The sequence below is a fragment of the Cavia porcellus genome, unplaced genomic scaffold (genome assembly GCF_034190915.1).
Source record: "Cavia porcellus strain 051 isolate PalLab524CR breed Dunkin Hartley unplaced genomic scaffold, mCavPor4.1 scaffold_4, whole genome shotgun sequence".
Classification (NCBI taxonomy): Eukaryota; Metazoa; Chordata; class Mammalia; order Rodentia; family Caviidae; genus Cavia; species Cavia porcellus.
This window is the reverse complement of record NW_026947487.1, coordinates 54,771,004-54,794,624: the sequence shown is the minus strand read 5'-3', so window position 1 is coordinate 54,794,624 and position 23,621 is coordinate 54,771,004. Positions and strand designations below refer to the sequence as shown.

The window sequence follows — 23,621 nt, the reverse complement described above, 5'->3', positions numbered from 1 at the left end:
ATGAACTGATAGGCCCTGGAGTAAGATCTTCGTACCCCTTTGGCACTGAAGGCTTATTCCGAACCAGGTAGAAGATTAGCATGTTGTCTTTATATAATCTAATAACTTAGTTTAGAAAAATACAAAGCAAAATTCACAGGGCTAGGAAACAAATCCCTCACAAAGATGGACTTTATCTCAGCTCTGTTGGTGACTGGTGGACAGAAGAGCAATTGGTAAGGAAGTAGCTACAACCACAAGGCTCTCCATTGACTCTGTAGAATGTTGCATCCAACAACTGCAGAGCCCACTTCCCTCCAGGTTCTAGGAAAATCTCTGCCAAGATCAGCAATATGCTTTGGGCATAAACCCAGCCCTCATAAATTTCAAAACTATAAAATCATATAGAGCAGATGAATATTTGTTTCCCCCAATCTGTGATCCATAGTAGGATCACTCTGGCATCAGTTCCTGTCCAGGATGGCAGTGCCCTCTCACAACACACACCTCTGCATCTTTGGGACCCTTTCTTGGAAGTGCCACTGGCAGAATGCCACTTAGACCCAAGAGGCATGTTTTCAACATGTGCCACCTCTCAAGCTCTCATCACCTGCTGCCTTCTGGCTAAACCAACACATCTGATTTTGCTCATAAGTTTGGTTTCCAACTCTGTGTTAAGCCCTGAGAATACAGGGTTCAGGGGTGCCTGAACTCAACCAACTCCTAGTGACATTGAAAGCAAGCACCTGACTTTGCTGGCCTCTGTGTGCTACTGGGGGAGAGGACAGAATGATGAGATCAGCACTGGAATTCATTCAATCTCCAGGTTTTGAAGATTGCTGTCATCTGTGGTCCCATCAGTCAGGGTGAGGGAGAGAGGGCTAGCGGTCCAGTGGCTGAAGTTAGAGATTGATCAGACATGTGGGGTTAAAGCAAGGCCATCCCTGAAAACACAGAGAGCCCAAAGCAAGCCCTGGAAACCAGCTGTTCCATCTCCAAAAAGGCAAGGGCCCAGGGCAGCCAGGTAAACAGGTTGCTAGGAGGGGGTTGAAACTGACATCCTCCTCCCTGAGTGTGTAAATAAACCTGCTGTAGTGGCTGAGCAGTTCCTTTTCCCCCAAAGAGACAGGGCTCTGCCCGACCTCAGATTTTCATCTTTTTTATTTTCCTGTCCTCTTGCCTTCCTTCCCCCAGGGAACTCTGAGAGCTGTTTTGGTAAGGCAATCTTCTACCTTAGTACTTAAAATAAAGTAACTCAGTTTGGGGTCACATGGATACAACAAGTTTCCTTTATAGAATAATTAACTCTGTGTGTGTGTGTGTGTGTGTGTGTGTGTGTGTGTGTGTATGTGTCTGTGTTGTCCTAAGAATGGGCATAAGTCTTTGCTGTTCTTCCTGTTTGGCCCACATCCCGGGGCACCGTCTGTCCCTGCCGCTTTGGTGAGTTCATCCTTCTCTGGTGATGGTTGCTTTTTTCTGTTTGGAGACAGAGATTTCCATGAGAATGGCCTTAGTTGTCCCCAGTGGGTACACCTCTGGCCCAGCAGCTCCAGGAGAGGCCTGGGATCAGCCTGAATGCAGGGTCCTGGGGGTGGGCAGAGCCAAGTGGGCACATGGCATTCTCCACTGAAAATCTGGCTGCTTTCCACTTGCCTTCAGAGACACATTGGCCAGGGGGCTTCCTGCTTCTCTTGGGGCAGTCACAGGCCTTAGGGGCCAACTGGTGACGTTGGCCTTATGTTAGAGTCAAGTCCTGTTGCCACACTGTAGCCCCCACTGGTCATCCAAAGTTTTAAGTCCCTCATAGCTCAGGGAGTCATAGTCAAGCACATGAACCTCAAATGTCCCCAAGGAAAGAGAAGCAATCCAGCCTCTGCCATCCTGTAACCAGCATGCTGTTCCCAAGACAAAGACTCTGTGGTGTTGGTGTGAAGAGGGGTCAGAGATGTCCTTGTCCCCTTCCCTGCAGGCTCAGGTGGGTGAGACCTGGCGCTCCATGTATTCTGGGCTCTGTGTATGCGCCCAAGCATCATCCCCATGCATCCCCAAGAAGCGGGTGCTGGTCCTTCTGTCATGATGCTTCTGCCTCTGCCATAACACCCCCTTCCCTCCTCTAGTGTGACCTTCCTGGGGATTTTGCTGTGGTGATGAAAAGCTGATTAGCAGGTGGGCTGAGTACCCTTCCCTCCCCAGGCTGTGCACAGCAGCCGCTGAGCTGAGCTGCGGGGTGCTTCTCTCCTCCTTTGCCCAGAATGAATGCCCAGATCAAGAGTTGGTTGTCTGTTCTTACAAGTTACCTTGCGATCTTCCAATATTTTGAAGAATTTTGCCCAGAACCGAGAGTTTTTCATATTTATCCTCTGTTGATTTTTTTTCTGTGGAGAAAAAAATGTAAAAAATCAAGATTTGATAGTTAAGGCACAATTCTTTTTAACCTTGGAAAACCACTGACTGAGTAAACCATGGCCATGGAGGAGCATGTGACCCAGTTGTGTCACCCCAAGAGTCTACCAGGTGAGGTCAGCAAAGCACTCTTGTCCTCCAGGAGCCCAGAGCCAGCCAAATGTGGGCGCCAGTCTCCCTTGGGCTGCCTTTTCTGGAGGATGTTGGCAGGTGGCGGCAGCACCAGGCCGTGGTGAGCCAGGTTGTTTTGTGGGTATGACTGTCTTGATGCTTGAACTGCTTCTCTGGGCCTGGACAGTTGTTTTCCAGGTCACGACCCTTCTCCAGGGGACATGTCTGCCCCTTCCTGCACCACCCCCTCACTGCATAACTGCTGCCCATGTCCCTGCTGTGACTGAGCAGGCACAAACTGGGGCTCCTGGGCCAGGATGTACTCTGGGGAGTCCTGGGCCATCCTGTTGTGGGAATGGTGTCCACCACACTTGCTGGGTGTACACATCCTCATCTTTTGTCTACTATTCCGTGATCATCCTGGGAGCCATCTAGGGTATCTGGATGGATCATACAGGGATGACCTCTGGTCCCTCATTCCTTCCTCTCTGTGCTGCTCTGCTGTGCTCTACTTTCTGACCATCATGAACTGAACAGCTTAGCTTCCACTGTGCCCTTCCACCATGATGTGTTGGTCTTGGAGCCAGCCAATCCTGAATTGAATCCCATGAACTGGGAGCCAAATTTAACCTTTAAATTATGTGCATCGAGTATTGTGTCCCAGTCACAAGACAGCTGACTAACTTGTCTCAAAAGTACGTTAAAAAATTTGATGAGGTCATGAGGGTGCAGCTCTCATGACTGAGTCCTGGCTACAGACAGACCAGAAGCCACACATGCACACACGGCCAGTCCTCACCAAATGCCAGAGCATGAGCAGCCATCTGCAGAACAACAGCCGAGTGTGCAGCGGAGCACAGGTCAGCAAGTGTCTGTGAGGCAACACTTAGGGCTAAGAAGGCCGCACCTCGAAGGACAGGCAGGACAGCTTCCAGAGCTCGCACAGGCCGGACCTAGGTAATGTTCCTGCCAGGCAACATGGAAAAAGCCCTGACACATGGGATGTTTGGGATTATGCTGAATGCTACTTGGTTTCATGAATCAAAAGCTTAAAAGCAAGCGTCAAAAAGATCAAACTGCTTCACAGTAACAATTGGGCAAAAAAGATTGAAGATCAATTTTTTTTGTCTTTTTCATTTTTATTGGTACCAGGAATTGAACTCACGACTGCACACTTGCAAGGCAGGCACTTATGCCACTGAGCTAAATCCCCAGTCCCAATCAATATTATTTTTAAAAATAAAATCCAACACACAACAAAGCAGAATTCATAATGGCTGGTCTTCAGAGAGCTGTTATCAAGCATGCAAATAAACAGTAGGATATCACTGATCATGAGATGAAAAAATCAACTCACATTTACCCAGAAGCACCAGAGAGTAAAATAGAAGGCAAATGTAATAAAGTTTTCATGAAACTGTACTGTCAAAGAGGCATGGATCATCAGATAGACAAAAACCAAGATCCAACCATGTACTGCCTCTAAGAAACCTACTTTAAATATAAAGACACAACTAGATGGAAAGTAAAACAGAGGAGGAAGTCAGACATGCCTTGGGACTTCAGCAGCAGTGGAGCCCAGGTTGGGGCTGGGAGATGCCCTGCTGTGCCGCTTGACCACACATGGGTATGCGTGGCTATGCTCCTGTTGCTCTGCTCAGGGAACCTGTGTTCGGATTTGTTCCCATCTGTTATTTTTTAGTTTATCCTTGCTTCTCACACGTATCTTCTCCTTTCCTCCTAGATCCTTTGTTAAGTTTTCCTAAAATGAATTTATACCAGTGTTAGTCTCAGCCTTTCTCATCTCAGGTGACACTTCAGCTGGGTGTGGAATTCTAAATTGATAAGTACTTCCTCATTTCTGACAGTACTCTTTTGAGCTCTTAAAAATTTGCCTGTTTTTAAATAGTATCTCGATATTTTCCATTTCATTTTTTATGCTGTAATTTTAAACATTTTTACTGTTGGACATGGACCTTAAATACATATCTTTAAGTTATGTTCTACCCTTTCATGTGAGACCTAGAATACTTTGCTTCTAACTCTCCTTTGCTCTCACACACTTGATTTTGTATCTTTGTTAATTTTTAAAATTTTAATTTAGTTTCTCATATTTTACTTTCTGCTAGTACATGTTTGTAATGTTTGTTTTTTTTTAATGATTTCTTTCTCCCTTTGAAGATTCAGTTATGTTTTAAAATAATTACAAATAGTATGAACAAAACGTCTTTCAAATTCACTTTCATTTTACTAATTCTGGGACTTTTCACTTGTTTGTGCTAACCACATTTCAATTGCTATTACATAGTTTTAATTTTGTAGATCTGCTAACAATGGTCTTTTAGCTTTTATTTGTGTGGGAAAAAATCCTTGTTTCGGCTTCAAGTGTGAAAGATCTTTTCACTGGACATCAGACTTGGGACGATGGTTTCCCTTTCACACTTTAAAGATGCAGTTCCATTGTTTATTAGATCACACAGCTTTTGACCAGAGTCTGCTGCACTACCTACTTATGTTTTTTCTTTTTCTACAAGAAGTGTCTCTTTTCTGCCTCTGGCTGCCTTCAGAGTGCATTCTCTTAAATTCTGAACCAATCTGCACACCGTATGCGTAGTGAGCCTGCAGGCTTGGAGTTTCACAGCTTGCTACCCCGAGACTCTTGGATTGTAGTTTAATGCAGTAATACTTTGGTCCATGAATGCTTCTGTTCACAAACAATTGCTTCTCAAGCAAAAGTGTTTTGCCTTTATTCACAAACTCCACATTGCATGGCAAACACAAATGTGGCCATCTTCCTTAAATCGTAAAACAAACTGCATTGAGGCAACATTGTGCCTTCTACCACTGTTGAAAGTTTCAGCTCTTCATACAGTTATTTTCCTGTTCTTTCTCTTCTTTTCCCTGTCTCTGATTCCATCAACATTTGTGAGCTTACTGGGTACTGTGAAGTAACTGAAGATCCGATATTTCCCCACTTTCTCCCATTATGTTTCAGTTCTGATTTAAGGGACCATTTTTTAAATCGGTACTGGGGATCGAACTCGCAACCATGCACTTGCAAGGCAGGTGTTTATGCCACTGAGCTAAATCTCCAGCCCCTAAGGGACCATCTTTAAGGTAACTATTTTCTCTGCTGTGCAGCATTTTGTGCTGATGAGCCTGCTGGAGGAATTCCTGACTGAAGATATTCTGTGTTTCATTTCTAGCATTTCCACTCCTGTAATTTCCGTATTCCCATAGCAGCTTAACTGCACTATTAGATTTTTCAATTATTTAAACCCTTGCTGTCTAACCATGCCATCTATTTTGCTTGTTGATGAGACGCACGATGTATTGCTTTCCGTAAGTTCTGATTTGCGTGTCAGCTTGTGATTTTGGCCTCTGTGAAAATCCTGGGTAGTTCTGTCAAGGTCTTTATTCTCTTGGCATTTGCTTCTGCTAAGTGCCTGCTATCCAGGGATTGTTGGTCAGGACTTGTTGCCATGTTCCCTCACGTATCTGTGCTCCAGAACATCCTTCAGAATATGTGGAGACACCAGGATCACAGGGCACAGGCGCCAAGACAAATTCCTGTGCTATGGTCTCTGACTTGGAAGTTCGCAGTCTGTGCCTTCTTTCCCTCCCTCAGGCGAGCCCTGTCAGGAATTTCACCCGCAGCTCCTGTCTTCCCCAGCCCGGATTCCCACAGATGAGACCCAGGGCTGCTCTGCAGTTAGGATCGTAGCTTCCTGCTCTGGGCTTTAATTCTTCTTAGCTCCCTAGCCCCCTAGCCCCGAAGATGCCCTTTGCTAGATTTCTATTGCCAGACTATACGTTTTTAAACATTGGTAAGCAAAATAACAAATAATATCTTTGAAATCATTTGATTTCCATACAGTGAAACACCATGGCAGCTGCCTACGTCTGTATCTCCTACTATTTCCTCAAACAATGACATAAAAAGAAAGAAAAATAAAATCACACACACAGCCCCCGCAGTACAACCCAGATACAAAAAACAAGCTCAAATTTCAAAATAACCAAAGTTAAAGAACAAAAAGTGACAATTCACAACAGGCAGATCTTGCCCTGTCTCACATGCCTCCAGCCTAAGGCTCACTGGAAATGGCAGGTGCAGATTGGCCAGGAACTAGAAAAGCCGGAGACTGCCCGGGGGCTGCTGTCAGGATAGGGGCGGCCATGAGGAGGCTGAGACCCCCTGGGAGCTGCATCTGGGAGGTCCGGGAAGGGGAGAGGAGGAACTCAGCACATAGGCCATGTCATGAGCCCATCAGAGCAGTCCTCACATCAACAGCACGGTCTGTGCACAGCTTTGGGTCAGGAGGAGAGGATGTGCAGGGAGGAGTCCTCTGTGGGAGCTCAGGGTCTGGGGGATGAGAGAGAAGCGAAAACTCGGGATACATTTTCTTTGTATCGAGACAATCAAACCATTCCATAAGGGATCGGCATTTTTCTCTGCACCACTAATCTGGTAACCCTGAAGTATATCCCCCTGCCTCAAAAACCAGCAGGAAGAGAGATGAAGTCATACAGAATAATCACCAAAATGTAGAAGTTGACTCAAACCTTAACAGAAAAGATAAAAAACAAAAAAACAACTGTGACACAAAACAAACAAAACCCCAAACTCAAGCAAAAAATCATGAAGAAAAGAGAACTGTCATGAACATTCTACAGTGAAACCCACATTCTCAGAGAGGCGTTTGGGGATATAAAAAACTACTTTTTGAATCAGAAATGTGAACTCCAACAATAGAAATCAACAAAACACAGAAAGAAATTACAGTTAAGTAAACCCAGGAAAAAATGCATAGAAATGATAAAATTATCTCAAAATTAAAAATCCAGTGTTGATTGAGTCTTGCCAACACAACTCCAAAAGAATAAACTGCGATGGAAATTTAATGAAAGGTAAGGAATAGAGGCAGGAAGCCAACCAGGAGAACGTGATGACACAAAGGAAGACACAAATGTGTCAACAGAAGCAGTTTGTTAGCGGCTTCCTCCTATGATGAACAGTAAAGAGGACGCAGGTCAGCGGCAGGGAGCACAGATGTGGCTCACAGCTTCAGAGATTCTGTCCGTGGTCAGCAGGCTCTGTTTCTCATGGCAAGGCCACAGGAAAAGGGGGTGTCCTGGCAGGGGAAAGCCGTTACCCACGGCAGCCAGCGCCCAGAGAGCAAGGAAGACCCAAGGACATCGGCCCCAAGGTCACGGACTCAGGATGTGGCCCCTGAGCCGCGTCCCTGTGACCCACTCCTTTTTGCCAGGCTGCCTCCTGTTTCCCCACCTCCCAGTAATGCCAGTCCGAGACATGCATAAGCAGAACCAGAACTGTGTACCCTGTTTCCCGGGTGGGTCTCAATCAGGTCAAGAACCTAGGTGAACTGTCTCGCAGACAGGGCCACGCAGAAGATAAGTGTGGCTGATTAACAGGCATGGGTTTAAGCTTTTAAAAATGTTTCCCAGGAGATGACAGGCTGCTGTGAGTCCCCGTAAACGTGCTTATCCTCTTGCCACTTTCTGCAGCAGCTCTGGGGTGCTCCTTCCTGAGCGTCTGTGTGAGGTGTCATCCAAAACACGGTGACTGCTTCTTCTGACCACCATCCAGCGAAAAGGCAGCCCATACAAACAGGATGCTGTGCCCTTGTCCATCTCACTCACTGGATCTGGCGATGTGTGACTTCTGGCTCTTCCCAAAGTCAAAATGAGCATGAAAGGTGAAAGTTTTCAAACAGCTGAGGACATTGTGCTAGCTGGGGCAACGCAGCTGAAGACCCCCAGGGAAGGGAACTCCAGAGCTGCTGCAGAGATGGCACAGACAACGGGACGAGTACGTCTGAGCAAGGGTGAGGATTTGAGAGATGGTAATGAAATGTGTCTTTTACTGTGATCTTTTTTAAAAATTAAAAAATTATACTCCATGTTTTACCATGCCTCATAAAGGCAAAAAAGGAATCATCTTTGTGCAGCTGGTACGATTAAAAACAGCAGGAGAAAACGAAGAATAGAACTGATATTTAAAATTATAATCTACAGGAAGTTGATGGTAAGAAAACAGGTGAATTTTGTTTTGAGAGGGTTTGTCACGTATCTAGGAAAATTAGCTCCACGATGTGTCCCCACTCAACCCCTAGATTTCAAAGGCAAGGCGACCAACAAGACCAAGAAACAACCTGGCTGCCTCCACCTCTAGGAAAGACTGCGCATCTGGCCTCCTCTGTTCACGGATGTCCACTGAGTGCCAGTCACACGCACACACTGGAGGACAAGGAGTTGGGTGCCCACAACACATTCCCAAGAAACCTGGTACAGTGTGTGCTTCCTCCAGCCAGAGTGACGGGAACGGGTCCGCAGTGGAGAAAGTGCACACGTGAACAAGCACACACAAACGTGTACAAACGGTTAAAACAGAGGTGGGCTGGAGGGCTGGTGTGCAAGCATTGAGAGCAGAAATTATAAAACACAGGAATTTTAAGACGGATGAAATGGGAAATGCACCACCTCTCTGGTCTGGGATGGGGCAGAGAGCTGAGAGTCGTCGTGATGGCCTGGCTACCCTGAGGGGCCCAGTGGTCAGAGGAGGAGGAGCTGGGGTGCAGAAAGCTGTGAGGGTAAGGGTAAGGACTATACTAGCGAGAGAAACTTTCTTAACATCCAAAGGTTTTATCATTTAATGAAAGGAATACTCACCCCATAAGGGAACATGGCAAATACAGCAGTGCGTATGCCATGGTAAAACTGCAGTCGGCTTTCAGTCGCAACCATGACACTCATGGGTTCAACTAATGAAAGCAAAGTTTTCCAGCTGGCATTGGTGGGGCCACATTCCTGTAATTATAGCACTCTCAGAGGCTGAGGCAGGAGGGTTCCAGTTTTATGCTTAGCTGGGGTAACTTAGGGAGACCACATCTCAAAACAAACATTTACGAAAGGGCGGTGGTGCAGCTCAGGGCAAAGGCCCTGTGTTCAATACCGAAAAAGGAACTTTCCTTAGAAAGTGAGATCCACACGTATGTGAATACTGAAGTGACAGTGTGGGGAGAGGCTGAGAGCTGCTCCACAGTGCGGACCTACCCTCTGCTCGCTGGGTGCCGGCCGCTGCCCTGCCTGGGTGCTGTGGTGTGCTCTGAGCCTGGATGAGCAGACCCTGCCCCTGGCCCGCGGACCCACACTTCGGTGGCACTGCCAGGTGAGAAGCAATGCTGCCAGGAGCTGCACTAACGTCCCCCGTGGCCACACAGTATCCTGCTCTTGCCCACAGCTTGCTATTGCCCACTTCCTCCCTGACGTTTGCTACTTCGCATGCTTTCAAAGTAGCTATCTTTGCAGGGCGGTTTTTCCTCGTTTCATTCACAGAAAAGCACTGTAATAAGAGAGTTCTCCACACCATCTCAATAGGAGCTTAAATGAATAAAAGAAGGGAGGGAAGTGGCGTGAACAGCGGCATGGGAAGTCTAAAGGCTCCGAGTGCCCTGGACGTCTGGGCGTCAGGAACGCAGTCGCTTTACAATTGCTCCTGGGACAGTCACAAAAACTGATTATGCGCTTGGTCCAGCAGTGAGTCTCACAAAGTGGAAATATTATAAATAAGGCACTGTGGTTCAAGTACAGCAAAGCTAGAAGTTATTAACAAAGAGGAGAGGCACTGCCGCCTGGAACTTAGAACATATTCTTATTAGAAAATGTTTTGTTAACAAGGAAATACAAACTAAGGTGATCATATTTCTGGGAATAATGACATTAAAATACCATAAATGAGAACTTCATGAAATACATTTAAAGAAGAACATATTAAACACTTACTGGCAAAATAAAAAGATTAAATAAAAGAATTAAGCAGATCTAAAAGCCATAAAAAGAGCAAAAAGTAAACTATAAAGTACCACAAGGACGAAAATATTAATGACAAAGGCACAAATGAAAAGTGTAGAGGATGGAAGACGGCAGAGTCAACACAGCAGAATGCTGGGTTTTGGGGAAAATTAAACAAGACAAACCAAAAGCTTAATTTACTTAATTGAAAAAGTAAAAACATTTATAAAATAGGAAAAAACAAGGGAGGAATAATTGTGGACACAAAACTTTAAAGGTCATGAGACAATCTGAAGGAGTTGATGCAGATAACTGTGAAAACTTAGAAGAAACAGATATATTTCCAGGGAAATACGGATCAAAATCGACCAAATTGACCCTGTCTAATAAAAACACCCAGATCAAATTCTCTAAAAAGCTTTTAGGGGGTTGCTGCTGCAGAAAGCAGTGGACTGAGTGCTTTTGCTGGGTGCTTTCAATAAGCCTCACAAGTTAAATGCTTCCTGGACTCTGCAACTTTCCCCAGAGAATCAAAGGAGGAAAAAAAACATTATTTTTTTAATAAAGCACTTCAACCTGATAAAGAATAAAAAATACCCTAAGATTAATGTAATTGGATGCAAAATACTAAATAAACATTGGTAAGAAAGACCCAACACTATTGTAATAAAATTTTCAACATAGCAGGGCATGGTGGTATACATGTGTAATTTCAGAACTGTGGGAGGTTGAGGCAAGAGGATTGCAAGTTCAAGCCCAACCTGGACAACTTAGCAAGTTATTAAGTCTCTGTCTTAAAAATTAAAAGAAATTTAAACAGGGCTTGGAATAGAGGTTGGTGTAAAGGGTCTGGGTTTAAACCCCAGTGCAAGAAAAAAATATTCTACCACATAACCAAGTGGGTTTACCCCAGGGATGCAAGGTTGGTTCAGTCTTTGGTTGTCTGTTGATCATTCAGCGTGTTAATACCTGTAAGGAGAAAACATTATTTCCAAAGGTGATGCAAAAGACTTGAGATGCAAAAGAAACAAGGGGAGTTTTCTTCATGTGCTAACAGATGCATTCCTCTGTTATAGCCAGAATTTAACTTATGGGGTAAACACTAAAATCCCTAGGCAGGGACACCCATTAGCTACTGTTGGACTTTGCACTAGGTACATTGGCCAGTACAGTGAGGCCAGAGAAGTCAACGAGACAAACAAATCAAAGGAGAAAACATTTCTGCTTCACAGGTGACAGCACACTGAGCTGGGGAGTCCTGGACGGTGCAAGGCTAACGCAATAAATGCTGCATTCGGCACAGCAGCAGGTTGAAACCTCACCTCCAGGAACCCACTGTATTCATTACACAAACGAAAAGGGAGCAATGGCAGGAGAAAGCTCACAGCAACACAGACGGCCGAACACTTAGGAATAAACCTCATGTGAAAATGTGACTGGCGTGCAAGGAAGAATCCAAGAGTGCCTGACAGACACAAAGCATACTTGAATGAGCAGGAAGGTGCCATCTGTTCTTGGAAAGAACCTACACCCTAAGTATGATGGGTCTTTCTTAAATTTTTATGAAAGTAACAAGTCACAGTAAAATGCACAGCTTAAAGCGAGGAGAGTTAAACATGTAACCCCCAGTCAAAAAGCAAGAATAACACGGAAAAAGAAGAGGTGGCAGTGCTCAGAACCTATGGCGCCAGGAGGAGCAGGGATGTGTGGCTGGGAACAGTCAGAGCTCACCAAGGGGCCCTGGGCCCTGTGAGCCTGAGGGCCTGGTGAGCGCTGTGATCAAGGGCACTGAGGCATGTGTGGGGAGACCAGTCTGGAGGCACCTCATGCTACACCTGAACATAAACTCCCTGTGGGCCCCAGACCTCCAGGGGCAGGCAACGCTACACAGTGGGGCCAGGGAAACTGATCCCCACCCCCCCAGCCTCTGTGGAGGGAAAGATCTCCTAGTTGTGGCCCACGTTAAAGGGAATAAGAGACCGGCAATGTTGACAGCACAAAAATTGATCCTTGTTTTGCATGACAAATCACGAACTTCATCTAAAGTCAAATAATAAATTAAAAAGTGTACTTGTAACCCGCATCTCAAAGGTTTACTGTTCTTCCAAGTGAAGATTTTGGAATTTGAGGATAAACAACTGAAAACCTCATAGAAAAGGTGGGAAGGGGGACATTCGTATGGAAGGGTTGTCAAGGTGGCCTGGAAAAAGAAGATGTTTAAACTCATGACCCGAGCACTGTGGAGCGCAAGAGCCTAGGAGGGACAGGGGATGCTGCCCAGCAGGTGGGGACCGATCACCCTGCAGGCCTCTGCTCACCTTCAGAAGGGACCATCGGCTCCTGTCTGCTCTCAGGAACTGAGATGATCAAGGTATCCTCCGTGTTCTCTTCTTTTATGAAGAACATGGAAAACAACAGGAGACATTGTCGTGACCATACCCTTGTGCACACTGGGGCACTGTGTGCAGATGGCATACCCAAGGCTGGTGCCAACCTCAAGTTTCATCTGAACATGGGTGTGGAAAGTCAGAAGGTACAGTGTTCCTTCGTTCGGGTGCAGCGGCCACGGTCTCTAGCCAAGTTGCTGCCTTTTCCTGGGAAGGGTTTCTGTCTGTGTCTGTCGGTTTATCTGTCTCCCATTACATTCCCAACCCAGGCAGGGCATTTTGGGACACGTTTACCATTTTTGCCAATTATGCCCTCTTTGCCAGAAGAGAATTATAAATTCTCTGAAATTCCTGATAGTTCTCAGAACCGTCAGTGTGGTAAATCCCATCGATCCCAGCGCCTCTGATAAAGAGGGAGGGAAAGGATCTCTTAATCACCTGCTGGTGGCTGTTTTAGGCTCAAGCTTTATTTAAAAGTGTTAGGTTGGGGTAACAATAAAGTTTCCAAGTTCCATTTGAAAACGTGTGTCTGGAAGTTAATGTGCCGCTGCCCAGGGCTTGGCCTGGGTGGGCACCCGGTGAACTCGTCTGAATTTGTGCCGTTTATGTCTGGGTGCAAAGTTCCCGGCGAGCTCTCTGCCTTCCTGCTGCTGAGCGCACCCTGAGGTGCTGCCTCTGGTCCCTGGCGACCTCCCCTAGTCTCCGTGGGTCTCAGTGTGAGGCTTCACCCCCACACAGTCTGCCATGTGAGCCATGCTCCGGAAAGCCAGCTCTCTGCTCACCGTTCCAGGGGATCCTGGCTCAGCGGTGCTGGCCACAATTTTCCTCTGTGTGGAGGGACAGGGCACCTTCCGGCTCTCGGAGCCAGGGATGGCAGCCGAGGCCACTTGGGCTGTCATTTCCTTGCCCCCATCCTGGCCGACCAAGCCCCACACCTGAGCCCCTGGAGCCTCACTTCCCCCACCCCAGGCCCGAGCAGGCAGGGTCATCGGCTCCCCATCTCCCTCGCCTTTGCCCATATGCAGGGGCCTTCAGGAACCCCAGGTCATGATGGGTCCCTGGTCAGCACCACGTCTCTGGGGACATGCATGATTACAGGAGAAAACTGTATACTTGCTTTGTTTTGAGGTGGTTTGTGTTGATACTGTTACCGCTATTTTATAGAGGTCAGGAACTCTTGATTTGTTTCTTTCCAGCATCTCTTGGACTAGAATCTCATCTTGGGAAAAACACAGAAGAGTGCGCCATTAGAGCCCACGAGCAGTGCAGGACTGATATCTGTCTTGTCCCTGCCAGAGTGGGCTGGGAAGCAGCGCGGGGACCCAGGCCCGACCCTGGGAAGCAGCACCGTCTCCCTCCCTTGGTGATCTCCAGAAGTCCAGGCCACCTGCATTTCCCCTGGATGCTGCCTGCTGCCTCAATCTTGCAGGGCCCAGGGACCATGTGGTTGGTCTCTGGGTGGCCCTGGTTCTGTTGTCAGGGGACTGCAGGGCCCTGGAGCCTCCAGTGCTCCTGGCTGTGAGCTGGGTTTTGCTGCACACAGCCTGGCAGGTACATTGCTTGCCATGGGCCCAGAGTCATGGCATCATGATCACAGATGGAACTTCGGGACTGTGGCCTGCACTGACCTGCACCCTGTGCAAACTGGTGTCCCAGGTGTGTTGTCACAGTGAGATGCAAGCTATAGTCCTGGCCCCAGACAGGTCATGTGTGTCCCTCCTGCCCTGTGGCCACTCTGCCCTGTCCCCACCCCCAGCATGGATGGACATCTGTCCTGATGGCTCTGCAGATGGGCTTAGTGTTCTCCTGGCCTCCCGGCCTCTCCTGGGAGCTTTGGCCCCAAGGCCCTGGGCTTTGTAGGCAGCCTCGGCCCTGGCCCTCCCAGAGTGTGGGCTTCTTCATTCTTATCAACTGCCCTCTGCAGAGTGGGGTGTGGGCATAGCTTCTGGCTTTCTATGAAGCTCGAGGGAGTGGGCCACCACCTGCTGTGGGCAGAGGCCACACTGCACCATGAGCATCCAGTGGTCCCGACCCTGCTTAGTGTCAGCACCTCCTACAGAGCACTAGGAGATCCTGTGTGCCAGGTGCCTGCACCTCTGGGGAGTCAGCCTGTGTCCCTGCAGCCTCCCCACTGGCCTGAACACCTGGGGCTGAGGAGGAGGAGCCTGGGCTCAGCCTCAGACCTTGGGGCAGCACACTCGCCAGCTTGGCTCAGCGCAGATGGAGGCAGAGTCCGGGCGGGCTCGAGTGTGCATTGGGAATAGGCGCCAGGTGGCCGATGTGGACGTTGCCGTCGTGGACACTGCCATTGTGGCCTCGATGCGGGGAGCAGGGCACTGTTGGCTCTAAGATCTCAGAGTCCATGTCCATCTGAATTTCGGTCACTAAAGCCAAGGGTTGGGGCCTGTGATTCCCACCTGTCTCTGCCACCTCGGTTGCTAAGTGAGCAGCCAGTGGTCACTGAGACCCCACATTGGACCTCAGGGCTGGGAGGAGCAGAGCTTTATCTCAGCCCTTGGTTTCCATCCTGCTAGGTGGCTCTGGGACAGAAGTAGCTGGGCAGAGGGTGCCAGGGGGTGGGGTGGAGTGGAAGCTGTTCACCCCAAGGCAGATGGGGCGAGGGAAGGGAGGAGCCTGCGTGGTCACACCCCAGGGACTCCTGTAGGGCCCCTCTGTGATGGCAAAGCTGACCCCATGGCCAGGATGGATCCTGGCTGAACTCGTGATCCTGTCTCCCTCATGCGGGAGGATATAGGGGAGACGGGGCCTGAAGCCAAGCCCACTCCCCCACCGTACTTCGAGTTATTTGGGGAGCGCCCAACACAGCCCAGCCTCCCCACACCTGATGCGGGCACCCGGGTTCTTACCAAGCACCCCATGCATATCTGGCGTTTTTGAGCTCAATAGTTCTCCAGTGTTGGGACCTGTGATGGGAATAAAAACCCCAGTGTAAAAGCAGTTGTTAAGTGGCTTGTACCTCTCTGAAAGTGGACACAGTGGTTTTGGGGATGTCCACCCACCTGCTCTGGGAGACACTGAGTCTCTGTTCCTCCTAAGAACCGAGAGATGGCTACAGGGGTGTCCTTGGGACTGAGCTTGGAAGCTCAAGGCAGCAGGAGGAGGGGTGCGTACTTTCTCTTGAAGAGCAGCACACTCACTCTGGGAACTCGATGTCATGAATGGGAGGCCACAGGCTGGGAAGGTGCTGAGCCCACATTCCTACCTGACAGCCCAGGCCAGTGGGGGTGCACACAGCAAGGGGCACTCACACCCAGCCCTAACTGGAGGGGGCGGCCTGCCCAACACCCAGCCACTTGTCTCTGTGTTACTCTAGGAAACATCCCCCTACAGGCAGCCTGGGTGATGGCCTTTTGGCTGCAGCTCTCAAATCCCTGCCCAGCTCTCGAATGTGCACTGAGCTGCCCAAAACTCTCCGGGACTGAGTTCAGCTTTCAGCAGAGTAATATGCATTGAGATCTCAAAGCCAGACATGCGACTAGGAGGGAAGATGGCATGTGAGAAGCCACTTTGTGATATGCTTCTTTGCAGGGATAGGAGGACCCAGCCCAGGTCACCCCGTGTCTCTGCTTCAGGAGCTCAGCGCTTCAGGGAAGTGCCAGCTGTGGGCAAGCAGCGGAGCCCCGAGGAGCCGACTGAGGAAGGTGTCTCAGGCAACATCCACAGGGCCCAGTGCCATCAGATCAGGACCCGCCTGCAGGCTGCTGAGATTCCAGGAGCCGCGCTGTCCTCCTCTGGATAGGGCCGCCTTACCCCTGAGCGACCCCAGGATCTGGGATCCCCATGTCAAGGCCGAGGTCAGCCTCCTCCTGTGGCCTAGGTCTTGGGCAGCCCCAGGAGGACAGGCAGGTTCTGAGCGGGTGCAGCAGTCTGCGAGAATCTGAAGTTCCAGCCAAACCAATGACAAAGCTGATTTTCAAATGGCTTTAATGACAGACAATCTGCATGCCAATAGCTCCTCGCACACGTGCCCAGGAACAATGCGGGGAACGTGGAACAAGGTCTGGGTGGCGGGGACAATGCTTCCCAGGATGCTGACCTCGGGAAACTCAGCGACGACGCGGCGACGCTAGTACAGTGCTCCTCGGAGGCGTTGTTAATGGACCGTTAAGAATGGGTACAGCTGCGCCATGCCAGCGCTTTGTTAAAAATATTCTTTTCAGCGCGCGCCTGTCCCGTAATCACAATGGAGGCGCCATGCGAGTCTGCGGTGAGCCGTGCACAAAGCTTTCTCCTCCCACACTGCGGCTGTGAACGTGCGCCGTCAAGCGTGCGCCCCACGGCGCCTTCTTGTGGTCACCTCCTCACCAGAGCCACAGCCTCCTGATGGCAGGGGCCTCGGGTCAGGATCCGAGGCTTGGGCTTGGGCTCCGGCAGCTCCTGCTGGGTTCTGCATCTGTGCTGTAGGATTGGGAGTCGGGACAGTGCCACCTCCCAGGCACGAAGGTCACAATGGCCGCTATCTGTCCTCTTGGTGCCCAGCACCGCCACAGGTGGGCCCCACAGTCGCTGGGGACAGCTCACATGACCAAAGCTGGGGGGGCTCCCAAGCAGTGAGGAGACCACTCTGCCCGCAGACCAGGTGAGTGGATACCACCCCTTCACAAGAGGGGCCCAAGGTTTCCACCAGGTTTCAAGTGGGGGGCCTGAGACAGTAGGGATGCGTGCAGTGGGCGGCATCTGACAAGGGTGCTGTGTCAGCCTCCTTCTGGTGTCTTCCTGCTCAGGCCCTGAGCCAGGACCGGCTCAGCCTGTGTCTCCTGGTGTCGGCAGAGTCCCACTGAGTCGCAGCGGGTAAAACCCTTTGATATCTGTCTGGTCACTTGTCCCCCTGGCCAGATTCCTTGTCTCCGACAATGACGTGATGCCGGCCTTCAGCAAAGTCCTCTGGGGTCAGTGGGTGTGGCCCTGGCTGCCTGCATCTCGCCTGAGGACCTTCATCCTGTAGTCTGAGCCCAGCCCACCAGCTCTGTCTCCTCCTGGCTCTACTGCTACACGATGCGCAGACACCTGTGCTGCCACTGCTCATGGGGTCAGAGCCTTTGCTGGGCCCCTGATCCCTCATCCAGGACTCCAGTGAGCACTGCTGGTGTGGCTGCCCACCCAGACACCAGGACAGGAGCCTGATTCTTGGGGCTCCAGGCCCTCCCTGAGGCCTGGCTTCTTTGACAGGTCCCCGAGGAGCCCCGCCTCCAGCTGCTTGTTAAGGGGGTGCAGTCCATGATTCCAGCCCGACAGGTCTTCCTGCCTGCCTAGGCTGTTTTTCCTGTCCCTTGGGTCTGGATGTCCTGTCTGCTGCAGCCTTTCCTGGATGCCTGATGGACCTCTCACTCATTTCCTGGGTGCAGTTGATTGGCGAGGGGTGCTCTGCACTGGGGAGACCCATCCCTTCCTTCTCCTTCCCTTGTGGCCTCCCTGTCCTGCTCCATCCGCTACCCTGTAGGATGCTCGGGAGACTCAGGCACCCCACGTCAGCTACCATGGCAGAAAGAGGACAGATGGAGACAAATGAGGTATTCCATCCACTCACTGGCCAGCCCTGGGGTCCACAGTCTCCTAAGATTATGCACAGGGCAAGAGAAAATGCGGAAAGTCACCACAAAAGTATCAGTTAAAAAAGAAAACCTGCCTTTATTGACTAGGTAGACTCAACCTACCCCATTTTGTCATAAACACTACATAAAATGTATAAGTTATTTTTATAATTGATGAAAATACAAAAGTGGAGAGAGGCCAGTGAACATTTTATTATAGTTTTGACTGATTTGTGGCTGAAATCTCAGAGGGAAGGCTATAATGTCCTGTGTCTCCCTGTCTGTCTGTCTCTCAGTGCACCTGAGCAATGGACATGTGACATTTTTCTACCTTAGGATGCACTGCAGAGTTAGTTTACAACATTTTGATTGGCTTGGAGAAAACTAAGTGCTTATGTAAATGAAATATTTTTAGAGATACCAGAAATGCAGAAACTAATCCAAAGGTTTTTCTTGTTCACTTATCTGGGCCAATCAGTGGTCAGTGAACTAGTTTAAGATTGCTGGCTCCACAAAACCAGCAGATCTCAGGGCTGTCCTCAGGCTGAAATAACTCAGAAGGTGCTAAGGAGGTCATGGGTAGTTTGTTTGCTAGGATGTTTGTTTGGATGTTTGTATTTCTTAGGAAAGCAGTCTTTCCATGTCAAGACAGCTAGGGATTTTTTAAAAAACAACAATAACAACAACAACAAAAAACCCTAAGTAACTATGTTACTTTCTCTATTTGCCTTTAAAGTTTCTTATTGTCATTTTGGTTCAAAGGATAACTACTCCCTTATAGTAACCTGTGATCATATTCAAGCAAGTACTCAAACCTTTTGATATTTTTGACAACTTTCTGGAATCAGATTTTAGATGACGACTTTGAGATCTCAAGCTGATTCTGAGACTCCCCCAAGGACCCTGGGAAATCCCAAAGGATCTGTTCATTCATTGTATGAAACACTGATGTTAGGCTAATTAGTTTGATGTTATTTGATATTAAATTACATGGGAAATTTTGTCAGACAAGAAGTGGTGTTCAACCGTCTTTATGGCACATTTGTCTGGGTAAGATTCCAAAAGTTAACTGAGTTTCTAATTTCCTTCCTGTCCACGATGTAGACCATGTAGTGTCATCAGGTGTAATTTCAGTTACTGTCATAGAATCTTCTGGAATAGTCAGATCTCCTTGTTGATGGTCATAGCATGTGCTTTCCTTGGATCTCTAAGTGTGACCATTCTAAGGCTTTTGTCATTCACAGGCAAGTATAGTTTTTGTCTAGAGGAATCCATAGGTGGGGCTTTTGGAAGTGAATTAGGTTTTGAGGGTTCAGACCTGACTGCCACCAGGGGACGTGGCCTGTTGGGAAGAGGTGTGGTCTGTGAGAAGAGGCAGTCCCTGGGGGCGTGGCCTGGTGGGAAGAGGCGGGGCCTGTGAGAAAAGGTGGTGGTGGTAGGGGGTGGGGCTGAAGGTCCATCTCCCTCCTGGCCTCTCTCTTCTGTCTCTGCTTCCTGTCAGTCATGCCATGAGCAGCTCTTCTCTGCCTTGGAGCCAGCAGATTATGGACCGACCGTCTACAACTTGTGAGCCAAAATAAACATCTCCTTTAGGTACCTGGTGTCCAGTGTTGTGTCTAGGTGATGAGAAAGTGACTAACATTATTTTATTCTGACGTTTTTCTGAACGCACTTGCAATCTGCTAAATCCAAAAACTTTCATCTTTGAGCAGAGCCAGGGAGGAAACGCCAACCAGAGTCTGACTGAGGCTTCCGATGACTTAGCACTGTAACAAAAGGGCTGACACATCTCCAGATGGTCAGGAGCTGATGACTTCAGAAAGCCGCTGTCAATCTCAGGTCCAGCAGAGTAGGATTCATCACCTGGGACTGAAGGAGTTGGCTGGGCAATCATAAATTTATGAGTATTTTTAAAAACCTTCCTGGATAAGATTTTGTTTTAGAGTGTCAAAGCCTCACCTCCTTTCCGTTAGCCATCCACAGCTTACAGGACTGTGGTGTTGCACTTAACAAACGCAGTGAAATGCTTTTGTTTCTTCCCACTTGACTTCTCCAGAACCCAATTCTGATTTTCCTGGCCAGATCTGTGTGGGTTCAGTAGGAAGCTAGAATCCCTGCAACAGGGCGTCGCTGGAAGCTGGCGATGGCTGTGTGTGGTTGATCTTGGTGGATGAGAGGCTGATGTGAGACACCCATAGATTACAGAGCAGTCTGGGTGTGCTGGGCGGCTCATGGGTGTGATCCTGGGGAATATACCGATCCCTGGCCCCTTCCTCTTGGGCACTCTCCTGGTTCTGCTTCCACTGCCATGACGTGAGCGGCTTTCCTCCACCAATAATCCACCCCGGTCTGAACCTCTGAAGCTGTGAGCTGTGGCCTGGCCGTGGGCATACAGGCTTCTGCCTTTGAGGGGTAACAAAGGCTCCTGGCAGGTCTGAGAGCCTTGAGAGAAAGGAATTTGCCAGAGTCTTTGGGTCCCACAGTGAGTCCTTGGCTTGGCCCCTGGCCTCAAGGGCTTGAGAATCGTGGCTTGAGCTTCTGTCCCAGCCCTGCAGAGCCAGGCAAGGCATCCGTGGCTGTTCTTGCCACATTTATGCAAGCAATCAGGCCATACCTAGTGAGACAGAGATTTTTTAGAGGATAATAACTTTGATTATCTTTGATCAAAAAGGATGACAGTTAAATTTTGTTTTAATGAAAACTGTAGGGCATTTACTACTCTTTAAATGTTGTTCTTTCTCCTCTTTACTTCTTGGTCAACCTCTTTTCTCTCCTCTGCCATGACCTATGAGTCAGTTGTGTTTTGCAGTTGAGGTTCCCACCTGCCCAGCCATGACTCTTTCCTCCTCTCCTGCCCCTCAGTTAGGTCAGGAGAAGCCCAGTGAGCAGAAGTGTGGCATCCACACTGCTGTGAGGAGAGCATGACCATGGCTCTGGTGTTCACACATCACCAGGGTCACTGGGCCATCAGGACCATGGTGGATGCCAAGTCCACCCTCACTTGGCAGCCTGAGCAGTGTGAAGTCGAGAGTCTAGAAGAAAATCTGCCCTAAGGTGCCCTCTGGCCTTATGAGACGTGGTCCAACTGCCAGCTTTGTTTCCTTTTTTCCTCTCATGGAAATTCCCTCATTGAAAGCCTGACTGTGTGCATCAGGAAGCATCCTCCAGGGAAGCCCCGATGTGCTCAGGACTGTGTGTGCCTGAGGCAGGAGGGGATGACTCCGGTTCCATTTTTGCTCTTCCTGCCAGGCTCCAGAGGCACCTTTTGACCGATGTCCTGACCCCTGGCTCCACTTGGACCTGTTTTTCCCAGTTGTAGCAGGAGTCCTGAGGAGTCTGCTCAGGAAAACCCCAGCCTCCACGAAGTGCCAGGAGGTCTGGCCACCTAAGCCTCTTCCAGAAGATTTTGTGAGCCTGGCCAGCAGAGACTCACCTGATTGTGCCAGGTAATCATTGTCCACATGGACACATGACTCCTGGGAGGTGCTGGGGCAGGGGACCTGTGGGCATCTGTGCCCAGTGCAGAGATAGGCACAGCCCAGGGTGCCATTGGAAGGTGGGCCCAGCTGCAGGAGGTCACTGGGCCGTGCCATGTAGGGTGCTCTTTCCCCGCTCCACTTCCAGACACCACGAAGGGCACAGCTTTGCTCCCCTCTGTCCTTCTGCCCTGATAACCCTGCCTTGGAGCAGCTCACCATGGACTGAGTCCTCTAAAACTGGTAGCCCGATCCACCTCCTACCTTTATGCTTGGGAGCCAGGGGTTTGTCACAGCAACCTGAAAGCTGACCATACACGAACCTTTAGGAAATGTCCCACTGCCCACCGTGTCCCTTGCTGTCCGTCTCCACTGGGGCTTGTGAGGGCTCTTTGTAGTCTCCACTACTGAATAAATCCCACCTTGACAGCTGTCTTAAGGGTCAGGGGCATTTTTTCTTTAATCATCATTAGTTGCTATAAAGGATTTTGTTAATGATGTTAGTGTGATAATATTGTGAATATATACAAACATCACCTTTATCTTTAAACAAGAAAACACTTTACATGAAGTGCTAAGACACCTGGAATGGTGCTAAAATACTTTTCAAAATGAAGAAAGTGCTTCTGAATGCGCATGAGCACATGTGGGTGTGTGAGAGCCAGGAGTGTCTGAATGTGTGTGTGCACACGTGGGTGTGTGAGAGACAGGAAAACAAGATGAGGTGTGCACAGCCATTGAACCTGGGGATGAACTCTCGCAGGCCTGTGAGGGGCTCCTCTGCCTCAGGCTGAGAAACTCCCCATAATAAAAAGCTAAAAACATAATGTGCATTCCCACGGGGCTATGAACTTTATAAGGATAGAAAAACTTTCCCCTTCCTCTGTTCTTCGAGGTGGAAACGGCCAACTCTGGGGAGAGGGGAGGGGAAGGCTGTCAGCCACACTTCTGTCTGTGGGTCTTTGCGGGACTCTACCTGAGGTGATGTTTGTTGGCTGCAACTTGGTCTCTGGCCAGCAGGACAGCAGGAAGACCAGGAAGAGGGTCTCTGCTCCTCTGTTTGCCACCATGTTCCCTCCACCGAAGGAGAAAGATCTTCCTCTTGGTCTCCAGGATACATAGAATGTCAGGGACCTGTGACATCAGGACAGGAAGTGATCTAGGGTCTATGACAAGGACTTATGACATCAGGGCAGGAAGTAGGCCGGGTTAAGGCCTTGGGTGGGTGTGGAGAGGACTGGAGCCCTCCTGACTTCCTCCCGTCACTGGTCCTGGGGATGTCTCAGCCCTGGGACCTGAGGACTGAAGGGAAGGATGGTGATGAGGACTCTGAGCACAGACGGGCATTGCCTAGTTCATCTGGACCCATCAATCCTGGGCCATGTCCAGTGTTCCATTGCAGAGCAACAGCTGGTCCAACCTGGGCAAGGCAGGGTACTGAAGGACAGCCCTCTACGCACAGCCCAAGCGAGTCCGGATCAGACCTGACTCTGGACACACCATGCCAGCAGAACCCCCAGGATAGACCCCCAGGATAGACTCCTTGCTCTTTGTTTCTGATGCAGAACCTGAAAGTGTATTTTTATTTAGGTTTTCTTGACAGAAGTGATGGTAGCCAATCTACCTCAAGGATAAGAAGACCACGTTAAACTTTTGCGGTGTCCTTAAAGACTTGCTAAGCAGAGAGGACACAGCAGGTATCTGGTGCAAGTTTTCTGAGCGGAGCAGAGCCCAGAGACCAAGCTCTCCTGCTCAAGGGCTCTGCCACACGAAGGGCTGAAAAACACCTTGCTGATGCCAGAGCACACCGCAGTGTGGGGCTCTGCTCCTGGCTGTCCGAGCACTAGTCCAGGAAGCCTGGTGACAGTGCGAGGCTCGGGAAGGGCACCCTACCAACC

The 23,621-nt window shown here is 49.3% G+C and overlaps 2 long non-coding RNA genes across 2 annotated transcripts; both read right to left on the bottom strand.

The window, feature by feature from the left end:
• Window positions 1-1,153: 1,153 nt before the first annotated feature.
• Window positions 1,154-12,701, bottom strand: LOC134475598 (uncharacterized). Its single transcript, XR_010046779.1, has 3 exons — window positions 12,627-12,701; window positions 2,277-2,354; window positions 1,154-1,455 (listed from the first exon to the last, which is right to left on the bottom strand). It is a non-coding gene; the product is annotated as an uncharacterized LOC134475598 (long non-coding RNA).
• Window positions 12,702-13,800: 1,099 nt separating this feature from the next.
• Window positions 13,801-22,836, bottom strand: LOC134475597 (uncharacterized). Its single transcript, XR_010046778.1, has 3 exons — window positions 22,700-22,836; window positions 15,563-15,619; window positions 13,801-13,914 (listed from the first exon to the last, which is right to left on the bottom strand). It is a non-coding gene; the product is annotated as an uncharacterized LOC134475597 (long non-coding RNA).
• Between the last annotated feature and the right edge of the window lie 785 nt (window positions 22,837-23,621).